At 46.1% G+C, this 14,605-nt stretch overlaps 1 long non-coding RNA gene across 1 annotated transcript in view; it reads right to left on the reverse strand.

Annotated features, from left to right (window-relative positions):
- Window positions 1-3,284, reverse strand: part of LOC145518785 (uncharacterized) — a 113,325-nt gene extending 110,041 nt beyond the window's left edge. Inside the window, exons 1-2 of the long non-coding RNA XR_014063290.1 lie at window positions 3,016-3,284; window positions 2,553-2,881 (exon numbers count right to left, since the gene is read on the reverse strand). This is a non-coding gene — a long non-coding RNA (uncharacterized LOC145518785). The remainder of the gene's footprint in view (window positions 1-2,552; window positions 2,882-3,015) is intronic.
- Between the last annotated feature and the right edge of the window lie 11,321 nt (window positions 3,285-14,605).

Here is a 14,605-nt window from a genome sequence, read left to right on the forward strand (position 1 = left end):
GTAATAGCCTGTAAGGGAAAAAGGTCCTGGCTCTGGGGTTCAGATGGTAGAGAGTCTGCCTGCAATACAAGAGACCCAGGTTTGATCCCTGGGTCGGGAAGATCCCCTGGAGAAGGAAATGGCAACCCACTCCAGTATTCTCGCCTAGAAAATCCCATGGATGGAGGAGCCTGGCAGGCTACAGTCCATGGGGTCGCAAAGAGCTGGACATGACTGAGCGACTTTTCCCTGAGTAAGGGAAAATAATCTGAAGATATTTATGCATAAGGGAATCACTGTGTTGTGCACGTGAAACCAGCATATTGTAAATCAACTATACTTTAATTAAGGGAAAAAACTCCATGAGGGCAAGTGCTGGATCTGCCTTGTGGCCTCAGTCATTCCCAAACTGCCTGACATATGATAGAAGCAAACAAATATGTCGGGTGAATGAATTATTTAATTAACCCACCAGACAAGCAATCAGTCTATGACAGAACCAGATTATCCTGTCTCACTGATAGCAAGTCAGTCCTGCCCCGCTCCGCACCAGGACATGGACTTTGGGGAGTGTGTGTAAAGTGAGCACTGACGGGCCTGCTAAAACAACATGTACTTAATGATATGCTGGATACCCGGAAAAGATATAAAATATGAATCCTTCATGTCTTTTTATCCCCATGCAGCTTACAAGATAAGTGACAGTAGATATCAAATGCCAGATAAAAAGTATAGTCCAGAATGTGGTACATATATATGGGGTATGATTTGACCTTGGAAAGAAAAGATATTCCGACCGAGGCCACAACATAGACAAACTTGAGGCCATTATCCTAAATGAGCTCCATCTAAGGGAAAAACCTACGGGCTTCCCTCGTAGCTCAGTCAGTAAAGAGTCTGCCTGCAATGCAGGAGACCAGGGTTCGATTCCTGGGTCAGGAAGATCCCCTGGAGAAGGAAATGGCAACCCACTCCAGTATCCTTGCCTGGAGAATCCCATGGACAGAGGAGCCTGTCAGGCTACAGTCTATGGGGTCACAAGAGTCGGGCACAACTGAGCGACGTGCACGCACGTGTGTGCGTGCGCACACACACACACACACACACACGGGATAAACACTGTTGATTCCACTTAAGTTAGGGATGCAGAGCAAATTCACAGAGACAGAGTAGAATGGTGGTTGTCAGCAGCTGAGGGGAGGAGGGAATGGAGAATTATTTTTAATAGATACAGAGTTTCAATCTTGCAAGATGAAAAAAGCTCTGGACATGGTTGGTGGTGATGGTTGCCCAGAAATGTGAATACACTTCTGCCATTGCACCATGCACTTCAAACTGGTTAAAACAGTAAATTTATATTTCACCACAATGTAAAAAAACTTTTAAAAGTATAGCCCAAATGCTGTGGGGACTCTGTGCCTCCCAAGAAGGTTCTTTTTGCTTTTTTTTTTTTTTTTTAATGTTATTTGACTGTGCAAGGTCCTGGTTACGGCATGCAAACTCTTAGTTGCAGCATATGGGATCCAGTTCCCAGTCCATGAAAGGAACCTGGGCCCTCTGCACTATGGAGTACGGAGTCTCAGCCACTGGATCACCAGGGAAGACCCCTCCCAGGAGGCTACTGATGCCGGTGCGAAAGTTAGTAGACAATTAAATGAGACCACAAGGGGAAGGGATGTCCTGAGTTTAATGAAAGATGGTGTGAAATGAGAGAAAGGAAGATGTGGATCTTCAAGTGTTTTTCATGTGAAAAGTGTTTGAAATTTCTTCCTGAGCAGGCTTGGGGCATGGTGTCTGAACAGTATCTCGAATCTGCTCATATCTGGGCCACTGCTCCCATTTCAGCATGGATCCCAGTTCAGCTCAGTTGCTCAGTCATGTCCGACTCTTTGCAACCCCATGGACTGCAGCATGCCAGGCCTCCCTGTCCATCACCAACTCCCAGAGTTTACTCAAACTCACGTCCATTGAGTTGGTGATGCTGTCCAACCATCTCATCCTCTGTCATCCCCCTCTCCTCCCGCCTTCAATCTTTCCCAGCTTCAGGGTCTTTTCCAATGAGTCAGCTCTTCGCATCAGGTGGCCAAAGTATCGGAGTTTCAGTTTTAACATCAGTCCTTCCAGTGAACATCCAGGACTGATCTCCTTTAGGATGGACTGGTTGGATCTCCTTGCAGTCCAAGGGACTGTCAAGAGTCTTCTCCAACATCACAGTTCAAAAGCATCAATTCTTTGGCGCTCCCAGGATTCCTTATTTGTCACAAGACTCACCAGGCAGAACAGAGCTGCTCAATTACAATAGCTGCTTCCAAATCGTGTTTTTTGTCTTTTAAAAGCAAACTGCATATCCCTTCCAACTCCAATCAGCACTCAGCCACACAATGCCCTCAAGTATCCCCACTCTTCCGCGGGGATGGAAATATTTGCCCTGAACGTTCATATGTGGCTCTGAGGCCAATGGAAAACCCCAAGGAAGAGATGCTCTCAGGGAGGGACGGAGGCCCTGCTGGTCCCTTCATGAGGGCCAGGCCGCGGTGGGGAGCGTTTCAGAGACTGATAAATGCTGCTCTTACCTGTCGTGTCTTTTCGGCCTTCTCTTTCTCTTCCACCCGGCCTCCTCTTTCTCTTCCACCCGGCAGAGAGGACGGCCCTGAGTTTCCGTAGTCACAGGAGTCGGAGTGGCCTCGACAGAGGGGCGGCCCCGCCTGTGTGGACCGCCAGCACAGCCAGCCACGTGGAGAGGATCTCCCAGCAAGAGAGCCAAAAGCCACTGGCGCTGGCAATTCCGTCTGATTCTGTAGCGCTCCAGCGATGGGGTTCCACTTTAGCTCCTTTTAGCATTCAGTGCCCAAAAACTACAATAGAAATTTCCTTCTAAGGCACTCAGTCGTTTTGGGAAGCACTAGAGAAACCACAGATTTACAACCTGATCATTCCGTTTCTTTAGACATACAATCAAAGTTATCATCTTTACTGAACTGGAACTTTCCTTTTTCTTGGCTTTTAAGACGTCTAGGATAAAATCTGAGCACTTACCACTTTTTGGAACAGATGAAGCAAAGGCTCCCTGCCCAACTTGCGTAAAAGCCAACTCTATGGCACCAACTCTTGAGAAAAGAGCCTTTTCATAAGCTTGACCCACAAGGCTCTCAAATCTGCCTCCGCGATCCCGGATCCAGGGCTCGTGGTAAAATCTAAGGAGACAGTGGAATTTCAAACTTGGACGCTGATTGGTCAGGCTTCCCATACAAGGCACGCCTGCTGATGGAAGCCAGGTTTTCCTTGTTGAGAGAACTCCTGTTTGTAAAGCGCTCCAGTGGCAACGTTCTTTTCCTTCCAGTTCCATGGACTGAACCTTCTTGGTTTCTGAGTTCTCGTCTTGCAGGGCTGTCTCTGTACAATAACTCAAGGTTTCATTAATAGACCTACTGAGGGAGGCAAAGCCAGTGTAAGCTGGTCAAGTGTTTACGTGATGCTTCGCTTTTACATGGGAAAAGCTTTTCTTCAAAAAATTTATTTTGCTGGACTTCCCTAGTGGTCTAGTAGTTAAGAATCCACCTGCCAGTGGAGGGGACATGGGTTCAATCCCTGTTCCGGGAAGATCCCATATGTCTTGAACAACCAAGGCACCACCCATGCACCACAGCTTCTGGGCCCTTGAGATCTAGAGCCCCTGCTCTGCAACGAGAGAAGCCACCTCAAGAGAAGCTCCCATTCTCCACAACCAGAGAAAGCCTGCAGGCGGCATCAACGACCCAGAGCAGCCAAAAATAAATAATAATTTTAAAGTTATTTTAAAGATATATTTTATTGATCTTTATTCACAATGTTGTGTTGATTTCCACTATACAGCACAATGATTCAGTTATACATCTTTTATCAAATGAAAAAAGCTGGAAGGCTTGTCCCCCTCTAGGTAAATGCAGCTGCCTTTCCTTTGCCATTTTCCTCCTAAGACTCTGCTGGTGATTTGCCTGCTTTCAAATACTTAAGAGCCTGATGACTCTTCCCACAAATTAATCTCCATATTGCCCCAAATAGCCAACCATTACTGCCCTTGGTTAATGGGTACTTCCTTGGCCAAATATGGTACAGCGCTCTAAGTGGGAGAGCAGCCCACCATGGTTGATTGAAAATGCTTTTAAAACGGGTGATCCTTGCTTCATTTGATGCAGGATCAGTGGAGGAGGAATAGAAGCACCACAGCCGATGGGTACCCCGGAAGTTCCCACAACCTGAGCTCCTCAAAGACTGTGGTCTTCGCCTGGGAGGATGTCGGTGGATCGGAAGAAATCATTATACATCAATTTGTCCAAAGCCCATTTTTTTAACAAATGCTTTTATCTGTGCATGTGGGAATTCTGCTGTTCCAATAACCCAGGCGCTTCTGAACGGGTCAGGTGACAGGGAAAGCACACCTGCTCCTGGGAGATCTGTTCTTCATGTACAAGGGCCTCCATCACCAGCACCTGCTACCTCGGTCTAGACCACCGAGATGCTTGCTTATTCTTAGCATGGCTGAGACAAGCCAGTAAGACGTTGTCAAAAGATTTGTCAGCCACAAACTGGCACTTGCCATGGGCACTTGCCATCTACCTTGACAAGGCTTAAATCATGTGCTGCTACAGCTGCTGACCTTCAACAGCCCCAGAAAGGAGTTCAGGGTGGAGATCAGAAATGAAATACTCTGTGCTGGGGTGAGGGGGTGATGGGGACCGCGGGGGGCCTGGCAGGACAGGTCTTCAGATGGGTATTTTCAGCAGCTGCTTTTATGAGCCCAGTTCTTGTATCTTCTCCTATCTAGAAAAGCACTGAAATCCTTCATCATGATGACTATTCCTCGTGACTAGCAAAGTTTCAGAGACGGGCAGAAACCTTCTGGACAAATATGTGCTTAATTGCATGTATTCCCCGTTCACCAAAATCACATATATACACTGACCTTCCCCACTACCTCTCCGGAGCAGTCTCCTGGGCTGCAGTCTTCATTTTGCTCCAAATACAACTTAACTCATAACTCTCACGTTGTGCATTATTTTAAGTCAACAAATTGTAGTAGAAAATAGGGTCAAACAAACGGGAACATATAATTAACAGAAAAATAATTAAGCTTTAGGCAGAGAAACAGAGTGTACAGTGATAGTTGCCAAGGGCTGGGGAGTGGGGGAAATGGTGAGATTTTATTGGACAAAGGGTACAAGTTTCTAGTTAACATTAATAAGTTCTGTTGATCTTATGTGCAGCATGGATGATTATAGCTAACAATACTGAAATTCACTTGAAAGCTGCTGAGAGAATAGTTTTTATATTTTTTGGCTGCGCTGCACCTTAAAAGCTCTCATCACAGAAACAAAATGGTAACTTCGTGAGGGAATGGAGATGTCAGCTAACACTCTGGTGGTAATCTGGCGGTAATCATCTTGCAATATACAAATGTATCAAATCAACACGGTGTATACCTTGACTTTACAAAGTTCCAGTACTCTAACTGTGTAGGCTTTCTGGTGACCAGTCCAGGTTTGGAAGATTTCTGGGGGCCCACCCAGAGTCACTTCGTTAGCATAACAAAACACTCTTGTCTCAGGAAATTTCAAGGGTTTTTGAAGCTCTGCCAGAAACTGAGAATAAAAACCAGGTATAGTCTTTATCATGCCACACAAACACACACACAAAACCATATTTTCAATTTTTCTCTTCATGCTCTGTTAATTCTATAGTATCTCTAATGGCGATGACAGTGACTTTTTTCCTAATAGGATCAATGACGTAAGGTTTATATTATTGGGAAGGATCTTAGAAACCCCTTTTTTACAGATAAAAGAAACTAAGAGAAGTTACATTACTTGTCTAAAGTCATAGCTGGTTGATGAATTATAGCGATTACATCCTAAGTCTTCTTTGTTAAATGTGTACTTTACAGCAAACCATAATTTCTTTTTCTTTGGCTGAGACTCGCAGCTTGTGGGATCTTAGTTTCCTGACCTGGGATTGAAGCTGGGCCCCCGGCAGTGAAAGCACTGATCCCAATTGCTGGACCTCCAGGGAATTCCCAACCATATCTCTGAATGTCACTTAGTGAATATACATTTTCGGAAGGGCTCAGCTCCTCCAACACTGAGTTCTCTACATACCTGCCTCCAGAACCCAGAGCTAAGCTTCTCTTGGTCACACGTGGCACCAGTCTTCCAGTCTCCAGTCCTAACTGGCCTGCAAGCCAAGTAAGGGACTGCTGATACCCTCGGGCACAGGGTGGGGACAAGATCCAGGCTGTCTCAGGGATGACAGAAGGCTGGACTCACAGCAGTTCCCAAAAGCTGAAGAACCTTCCCTGGTGGCTCAGATGGTGAAGAATCTGCCTGCCAAGCAGGAGACCCAGGTTTGATCTCTGGATAGGAAGATCCCCTGGAGAAGGGAATGGCACCCCACTCCAGTATTCTTGCCTGGGAAATCCCATGGATAGAGGGGTCTGGGGGGCTACAGTCTGAGGGCTCACAAAGAGTCGGACGTGACTGAGCGACTAAGCACACGAAGCTGAAGAATCGTGAGGGAGGGAGGGGACCTTGTGCTCAGGCAGGGCAAGTGCCGGGTCCCAGCTCCCTACTTCCTGATGCCCCAGCCCTCAGCTTCCATCCTGGTCTTTTCACGGAGGCAGAGAGACGATGGAGGAAAGAAACCTCAGACCCTCCTCCAACCCTAGAATGACTACCGCAGGCTCAGAGCCAGCCTAAACAAGACTAGTATGATTACTGCGATATCAGAAAAACCCCTCAAAAAAAAAAATCCCTCCCCATCATCTGAGACTTCAATTCCTCTAAGGTAAACAAATCCTTTCATTTTATCAGAGATAACATTTCACATTTTCAGAGTCCAGCAGAGGGAATCTATTTGTGCAAACTCTCATTAGAGTGAGTGACTGCTATCTGATCACGGGTTTTGTTTGCACGTCACCGTGAAGTCAGAGCGCACCAATAACCACAAGGGCACTGAGTGCATTCAGATCATCCCCAGATCCCTCAGCGAGAGGGTCACAGCGCCGCTGCCTCTGCCGTGTTTCATTTCTAGTCTCCTGCCCCTGCTGACGGAGGAGATGTTCAGGAGAGTGAAACCGGCTCTTGGAGGAGAGGCAGGCCGTATATGTCAACTGCAAATTGACTAATAAGGTTTTGAATTACCTAATCATCAAGAATTATTGCCCAGCTGCCTAAGAATCAAGAATAACCAAGAATCCTCATATGTCATTGCCTTCATCCCTGAAGACCAATGAATAAAGAAAGATACGAACTTCTAATATAAAACTCAATATCAGGGGAACACATGTAAACCCATGGCTGATTCATGTCAATGTATGGCAAAAACTATTACAATATTGTAAAGTAATTTGCCCCCAACTAAAATAAATAAATTTATTAAAAAATGATAATAATAATAATGTACTCGGAGAACTAAAAAGGCAGAAGAAAATAAGAGGACCAAGATCCAAAGCAACAGAAAATCAGAGATGTGACTAGCCTTTGGAGCTAAGTTACCCTTAAAATGTCTTGAAATTCCAGATAAGGGTTTGGGAGTTTGGTGAGTTCAGAGATTGTAAGGTAGAGTAATAAACCCTCCTGCTTTGGATGGGAATAAAATAAACTGTGGAAAATTCTGAAAGAGATGGAAAAAAAAAAACAAAAACCTCAATATCAAAACAATTCAAAAATGAACCCATCTAAACATGTTTTTATTAAAAAAAAAAAACATGTTTTTTAAAAGCACAAATATACCATTTCTTTCACGTAGGTTTTTCATCAAAACAAATCTCTACTCATTATATCCCCTTCCCCTCTAAGGAATAAATGAAATAAAATTTCTTCTAGACAATTCCATCCTCATCTTCCCAAAACAACTGCCTCAAATATCAGAATTTTAAGACCCATGAAAGAGGATGAAATATAGTAAAAACCTAATTGCCTTAAGCCAATGGATCGGGCAGGAGTTCGCCAAAGCTGGTCTGTGAACTAGGACCACGCTGGCTTCATCAGTCCCCTGGGGGCGCTACATGACCACGAGACGGGGGGACTTATTTATCTACGCGTGTCAGTGTCCTGGGCCCCTATTCGGGGCCCTCCATTTGATCTGCAATATATCAAATTAATATTAAAGAACAATGGCCCTTCAAAGTGTGCATAATTTATTTCAGCAAAAGTGACTTTTTAATTTTTAAAAATTTTTCTATTTTATTTAATTTTTTAAAATTTTTGGCCATGCCAAGAGACATATGTGATCTTACTTTCCACACCAGGGATTGACCCTTCACCCTCTGTGCTTCCAGTGCAGAGTCTTAACCCCTGGACCACCAGGGAAGTCCCAAGATTTTTTTAAACCTCTATGCATTTTTTCCCTCAAAATAGTACATTCATCCAACACTTGGGCATCCTTAAATGGAAAGACCATAAAAAGAAACACTGACTAAGTATCTGTACTATGGCTAAACTCTGCACCAAAAGGAAAATGCATAAGTTTTAACCACGTTAACCTTTAATTCCAGGATGAATGCCTTGTTTCTTCACCAAATAGACATTAAAGAATGTTAGTACATCAAAAGAGTGATGATCTTAGAATGCTAATACTGGGAGTGAAAATAAAAGAGCAAAGACGAGTGCCATTTATCTCCTCTTTTATGTGCTAACAGCACTCTCTAATGCGGACAAATAAGTCCGTGTTGTTATTCAATAAAAGCACCAGGCTATGAGTCAAAGGGCAGAGCTGCTGCACAATTCACTGGGCCCTACACCAAATAAAAATGCAGGGCCCCTTGTTCAAGAAGCGGGAAAACAAAAAGACTTTTCATTTCTTCCATGATCTCTCCTGACCTGTCCTAGTGTTTTGTTTTTAATGTCATGTTCCCACAGGCACGGGCACGGGCACAGGTGGAGTGTCGGACACCCACAGGGCACCCCCGCCTCCGGGGTGAACGTGCCCAGGCCCCTCGCCTCCCCACCCGGGAGGAGGAGAGAGGAGGGACCACTCAGAGAGCCAGGCTCAAGCCCTATCCCGGGTGCCATATCCCATCTGACGGCATCACAAGACGTAAATTCAACGATAAAATCACTAAGGATTTCAAGATGGGGGACTTCCTGGTGGTCCTGTGGCTAAGAATCCGTCTTGCAATGCAGTGGACTCGGGTTCCATCTCTGGTCAGGAAACAAAGATCCCACATACTTCGAAGCAACTCAGCCCCCACGCGCGCCGACATGCCACAACTAGAGGGTCCGTGGGCCGCGAGGAAAGATCTCACCTGCCACAGTGAGGATCCTGAGTGCCCAACACAGTCAAATAAACAAGCAAATATTTCTAAAAAGGAAGAAGAACTTTAGGAACACAAAAGCAGAGAGCACTGGATCCCAAGCACACGGGATGAGCAAAAATCCAGGTGACCTTGTAACCCACGCCAGGTTTCCGGAATGGGGGCAGGGTCGTGAGGGAACATGCCTGGCTGTGCAACCTGCATCCTCACTGACAGGCTGGTGGTCTTGGGCAAGTCACTTGAGTTCCCCAAGTCCCATTTCTTCAGTTGTGAACTGGGACTGGCGATGCTTGCATCTTAGGTGGTGAGGTGATCAAACATACCAGGGCATTAACTACAGTGAGAGACACCACTGTTGCTCTTCCCAGGGGTCTACGTCCCAGGAAACTTAACCTGAGACATCCACGGAACATACTCAGTAAAGAGGTGCTCTCATGTTTCCGGTCTGAGAGGCACCGATCATACGATGCAGGCTCTAGACTGAATGTTTGTGTCCCCCCCAAAACTCATAGGTTGAGACCCAATTCCCGGGGAGATGGTATTTGGAGGTGAGGACTTTGGGAGGTGACTAGGTCACAAGGGTGGAGGCCCCATGACCGGAATTATAGACGGAGACCTCAGAGATCTCCTGCAACCCTCCCACCACCGAGGGTACATGAGGAGACCGCGATCTGCCTGTGAACCAGCAAGCCCTCACCAGACCCTGAACCTGCCCGTGCCTTCATCTTGGACTCCTCCCAGGCCAGCCAAGAGAAATAAATGTTTGCTGTCTAAGTCACCCACTCTATGGTAGTCTAGCAGCCTGAACAGACTAAGACAATGTGTGTAATGAGTTGAGGGGTTGGGCGCTTACGAAATCATTGAATGGGCTACAGGAGTGGGCGCTAAGCGGGGCCTTCAGAAATAACTCCCAGAACCAGCTGGCCGAGAGCACCGCCGCCTCTGCCACACCAGGAACTGGGAAATTAAGACCAGCTGACACAGATCCGGGCTCACACAGCTTCGCAGAGATAACGGCGATAAAAGAATAAGGAAGCCACTGCGACTGTGGCTCCAGGGACAAACGCCCTCAGCTCCTGGAGGACTGGGAAATCTTCCCGAGACGCACACCCGCAAAGGACGTGCCCCGCTTCCTGCCGGGGTCTCCGGCTCACACTCCTGCGGCAGAAATGACTCCTGCACCTGCTCACAGCTGTGCCAGCAGATGCCCACCGGTTCACGGCTGGCTGATCCTCTGTGTCGACACCAACCCTTGCTGCAACAGAGCCCAGAAACGTGGCTTTGAGCCTGCAGTGTCCCCAGTTCAGGACCGCACCCGAGAAGGAGGGTGGAATGAATGCCAATCCACCTCGACCCCCTGCGGCACTTCTCTGAGATCAGCACCATGCCTGTGACGTGCCCGGTGCACTTCCAGCTAAAGCCAACAGCATGAAAGATGGTTCACCTTCTCCTGCTCACCCGAGGGGGAAAAAACCAAGCAAACAAAGGGGAAAGCCAGCCTGTTTCTTCTCTCCTGCGTGACTTTGGTCCCCAGACAGAAATGCCTCCCTATCTTACCTACCCAGCAGTAACACAGATTTTGTTTTTTTTGAAGTAGTTGGTTTGCAGAGTAGCTGAGAAAGTGAAATTCCTCCATAAAGCGATAGAAGAATGTTCTCTCCACCTAAGACAGCTGCCTCTCTCGGCTCCCATAGCAGAATCACTGCAAAACTGTTTTTTCCTGCAAATACATTGCTCCTTCTTAATGATTGAACAGGTAATGGCCCAGATGGTTCCAAAATGTTCTGAAATGTTTTCCTTCTGGATGGCACGATACAGTCTACAACTCACGAAATTAGTTTCTTCAAGAGTATTCTCATGTGCACACTCGTGTAAGGACTCACGTAACCAAGGCCTCCATATTACAAGGGGGTGCCGGCCTGTCTTTATGCCACGTGACCTTTGGGGTGACGTGACAGCGGTGCCCAGCTGAGAAGGGGAAGGTGAGTGCCCCCAAAGCAATGCTTCCCTTCAGCAGAGAATCCACCTCACCAACTGCTCCCAATTCTGAAAGCCTGGGGCTCAGAGATTTAGACGTGTTTCTCCTGTTTGACTTTTCATGTGACTTCATCAAAAGAAGCCAGAAAAATATGACGCATTGTTTCATTTCTGTTTACATATTACCCTGAAACCTCTGACCTCCTAGAATTTTTTGAAAATTTCAAGTCTTAATTCTTCTCCTGGCAAACAAAGGCACTTTTGTTAGTATTTATAAAATAGACTTTATTTGGCCGACAGGGGAGTGGGAGGGTTGGGGGGGGTATTTTAGGTTCACATCCCAACTGAGAGGAAGGTACAGAAAGTCCCCAGACGGCCCTCTCCCCTTTCACGCGGCCTCTCTGTCCACAGCCTGCCTAGTGACCTTCTTTAAATGACCACCCCTAATAAATTGAAGTGTCAGAAGAGGCAGAATCTTTTTTCACAAACCCCACAGATCATTGCCTCCAGTTAACAGTCCCATTCTAACCTGGCAACCAAGTTACAGGAAATGAATCTAATTCTTGATTTAAAAAATCCTATTTCAACAAAACTGTAATTTTGCCTCCTCGGATCCAGATTGTTTTTTTTCTCCAAAGGATCAAATAAACTCCATCCCGACAGTAATGCTTTTTTTGGGGGGGGGGTGTTGTGGTGGTTGTTTGTTCTTCAAACAGAACCACCTCCCCTCCACCCCCGACATCTCCTTCCCTTCCGCCTCCCAGGACCCTGCCTCCATCTCCAGTACGGTCTCGTTCCTGCCGCCCTCAGGGCTGCTCTCTTTTTGCCTCTTTGGGATTAGAATCAGAACCCCTAGGTTGGGTGCTGCACCTCCAGTGGACTCAAAACCCACGACCTGCAGGAAGGTTCCCACAAACTCTTCAGGTGGTATACCCGACAGCAAGGAGATCAAAGCAACCCTAAAGGAAATCAACCCTGAACATGTATTGTAAGGACTGAAGCTGAAGCTCCAATATTTTGGCCACCTGACATGAAGAGCCAACTCATTCGAAAAGACCCTGATGCTGGGAAAGACTGAGGGCAAGAGAAGGGAATGACAGAGGATGAGATGGTTCGAGGGCATCACTGACTCAATGGACAGGAGTTTGAGCAAACTCTGGGAGATGGTGAAGGGCAGAGAAGCCTGGTGTGCTGCAGTCCGTGGGGTCGCAAAGAGTCGGACGCAACTTAGTGACTGAACAAGTTCCTCAACACTTTTAAAAAAGAAAAGCCTCTGGAAATGTGTCAAAGTTGCATTGAAACCGTTGTTCCATCTAGAGAGAACTGGTAACTTAAAACAGTCTGTGAGTACGATGCTGTTACCAGACCAGATCTGTTTGTGCAACACGCAGCCAGCCAGACGCTGCGGTGTGCAGCAGAGAAGGGGGTTGTTTATTCATGAGGAGCCGGGATAACAATTCAAATCCACTCCCCCAAACGCCGGGGGCTTGGGATACTTACGGGATAAAGCTGAGGCATGGGGAGCGTGGAAGAGCTGACGGAGAGAAGGAAACGGCGAGGTAACCGTGGTTTAGTGCAGGCACCACTAGGCTACAGGCTTCTCCATCCGACTTACGCTTAGAAAACTAGTGTCTGCATGTTCTGAAAGCAGGGTTTCCAGCTTCCCAACTCAACTCCAGCTGGAGGGTCTTGAGGGTTCCAACCAGTCCTAACCAGCTGGGGCTTGAACTGGATTCAGCTGATGCCAAGTTCCTGAAAGTCCAGTGCTGCGGCCTGGAGGACACGCAGGGTTTTGTATAAAAAAAACAACTAAAGCCAGCTTGATTGGTGAGGCAGTTCACTATTAAGCAAGCTCAACTCCAGCTGGAGGGTCTTGAGGGTTCCAACCAGTCCTAACCAGCTGGGGCTTGAACTGGATGCAGCTGATGCCAAGTTCCTGAAAGCTCAGTGCTGAGGCCTGGAGGACAGGCAGGGTTTTGTAAAAAAACAACTAAAGCCAGCTTGATTGGTGAGGCAGTTGACTATTAAGCAAGCTGAGCGTCCCAGGTAGCCCAGTGGTAAAGAATCCGCCTGTCAATACAGATTTGGGTTCAATCCCTGGGTCAGGAAGATCCTTTGGAGTAGGAAATGGCAACCCACTCCAGTATTCTTGCCTGGAAAATTTCAGACAGAAGCGCCTGGCAGACTATAGGCCATGGGGTTGCAGAGTCAGACACAACTGAGCACATGGCACTATTAAGCTAGCTACAGTTTAGTGGATCTAATGACTACCCTTGGCTTCAGTATCTCTTTGAGTCTTTAATTTCACTCAGCAAGATGTGTCGCTTTCAGCGTGCAGGTCTTACAAGTTTTATTAAATTTCTTTGTCATCTTCCTGGCTGTCCAGTGGTTAAGACACTGTGCTTCCAACTGCAGGCAGTGTGCATTTCAAAGAATTTACCCATTTCATCTAAATTGTTGAATTTACTGGCATAATATTGTTCATAATATTCCCTTTTCACCATTTAACAAGTCTGTAGAATCTATAGCAACATCTCCATGTTCATTCTTGGTATCAGTAACTTGTCTCCCCCACCCCCCGACACCCGATACTTCAGCCGGGGGGCTTACCCACTTTATTCATCTTTCTGAAAAACCAGCTTTCGGTCTCATTTCTCTTTCTGTATTGCTTTTCCGTTTTCTATTTGATTTATGCTCTTGTTATCTTCCTTCTGCTTTGGCCTTAATTCAATTTTTTTTCTATTTAAGTTTATTCAAGAAGAAACAGATACTTGAAATAGATTCATTAAATTCATAGATAAAACTTTCCCACAAAGAAAACTCTAGTTCCAAATGGCTTCACTTATAAATTCTACCAAACACCTAAGAAGGAATAATATCAATTTTTCACAATCCCAGATAAGAGAGAAAGAAAACTTTCCCAGCCATCATTATCTTGATACTAAAACCAAAGACAAGTACACTAGAGATTGATACACCTCAGGAACAGTCACCTGAACACTCGGCAACTTCTTGCATACAAGTGACTCTAGCAAACCCATCAACACACACACCATCCTACTTTCCCCAGTCCCACCACCCCCGCTCCTCCCCTGATTTCTCACACTAAAAGCCCAAGTACATCTTTCAGTTTTACTCTTCAGTACACCGTCTTCCAGTTAGTAAAGTCACTGAAATCATAACAAAAAACAATATTATAAATTGTTGTATTACGTGAAACATGGTCATTCAAATGGATCTGACCTACAAAAGTAGAAATTTCATATAGCTCAAAATTATGCCAACTCCAAAGTCTTTAAGACATTTAAGTGTGAATTTTACACACTTAGAAATGACATACAATGGCACTAACAGGGCTTCATA

This window comes from Giraffa tippelskirchi, chromosome 8 (genome assembly GCF_054371585.1).
Source record: "Giraffa tippelskirchi isolate mGirTip1 chromosome 8, T2T-mGirTip1v1.2.pri, whole genome shotgun sequence".
Classification (NCBI taxonomy): domain Eukaryota; kingdom Metazoa; phylum Chordata; class Mammalia; order Artiodactyla; family Giraffidae; genus Giraffa; species Giraffa tippelskirchi.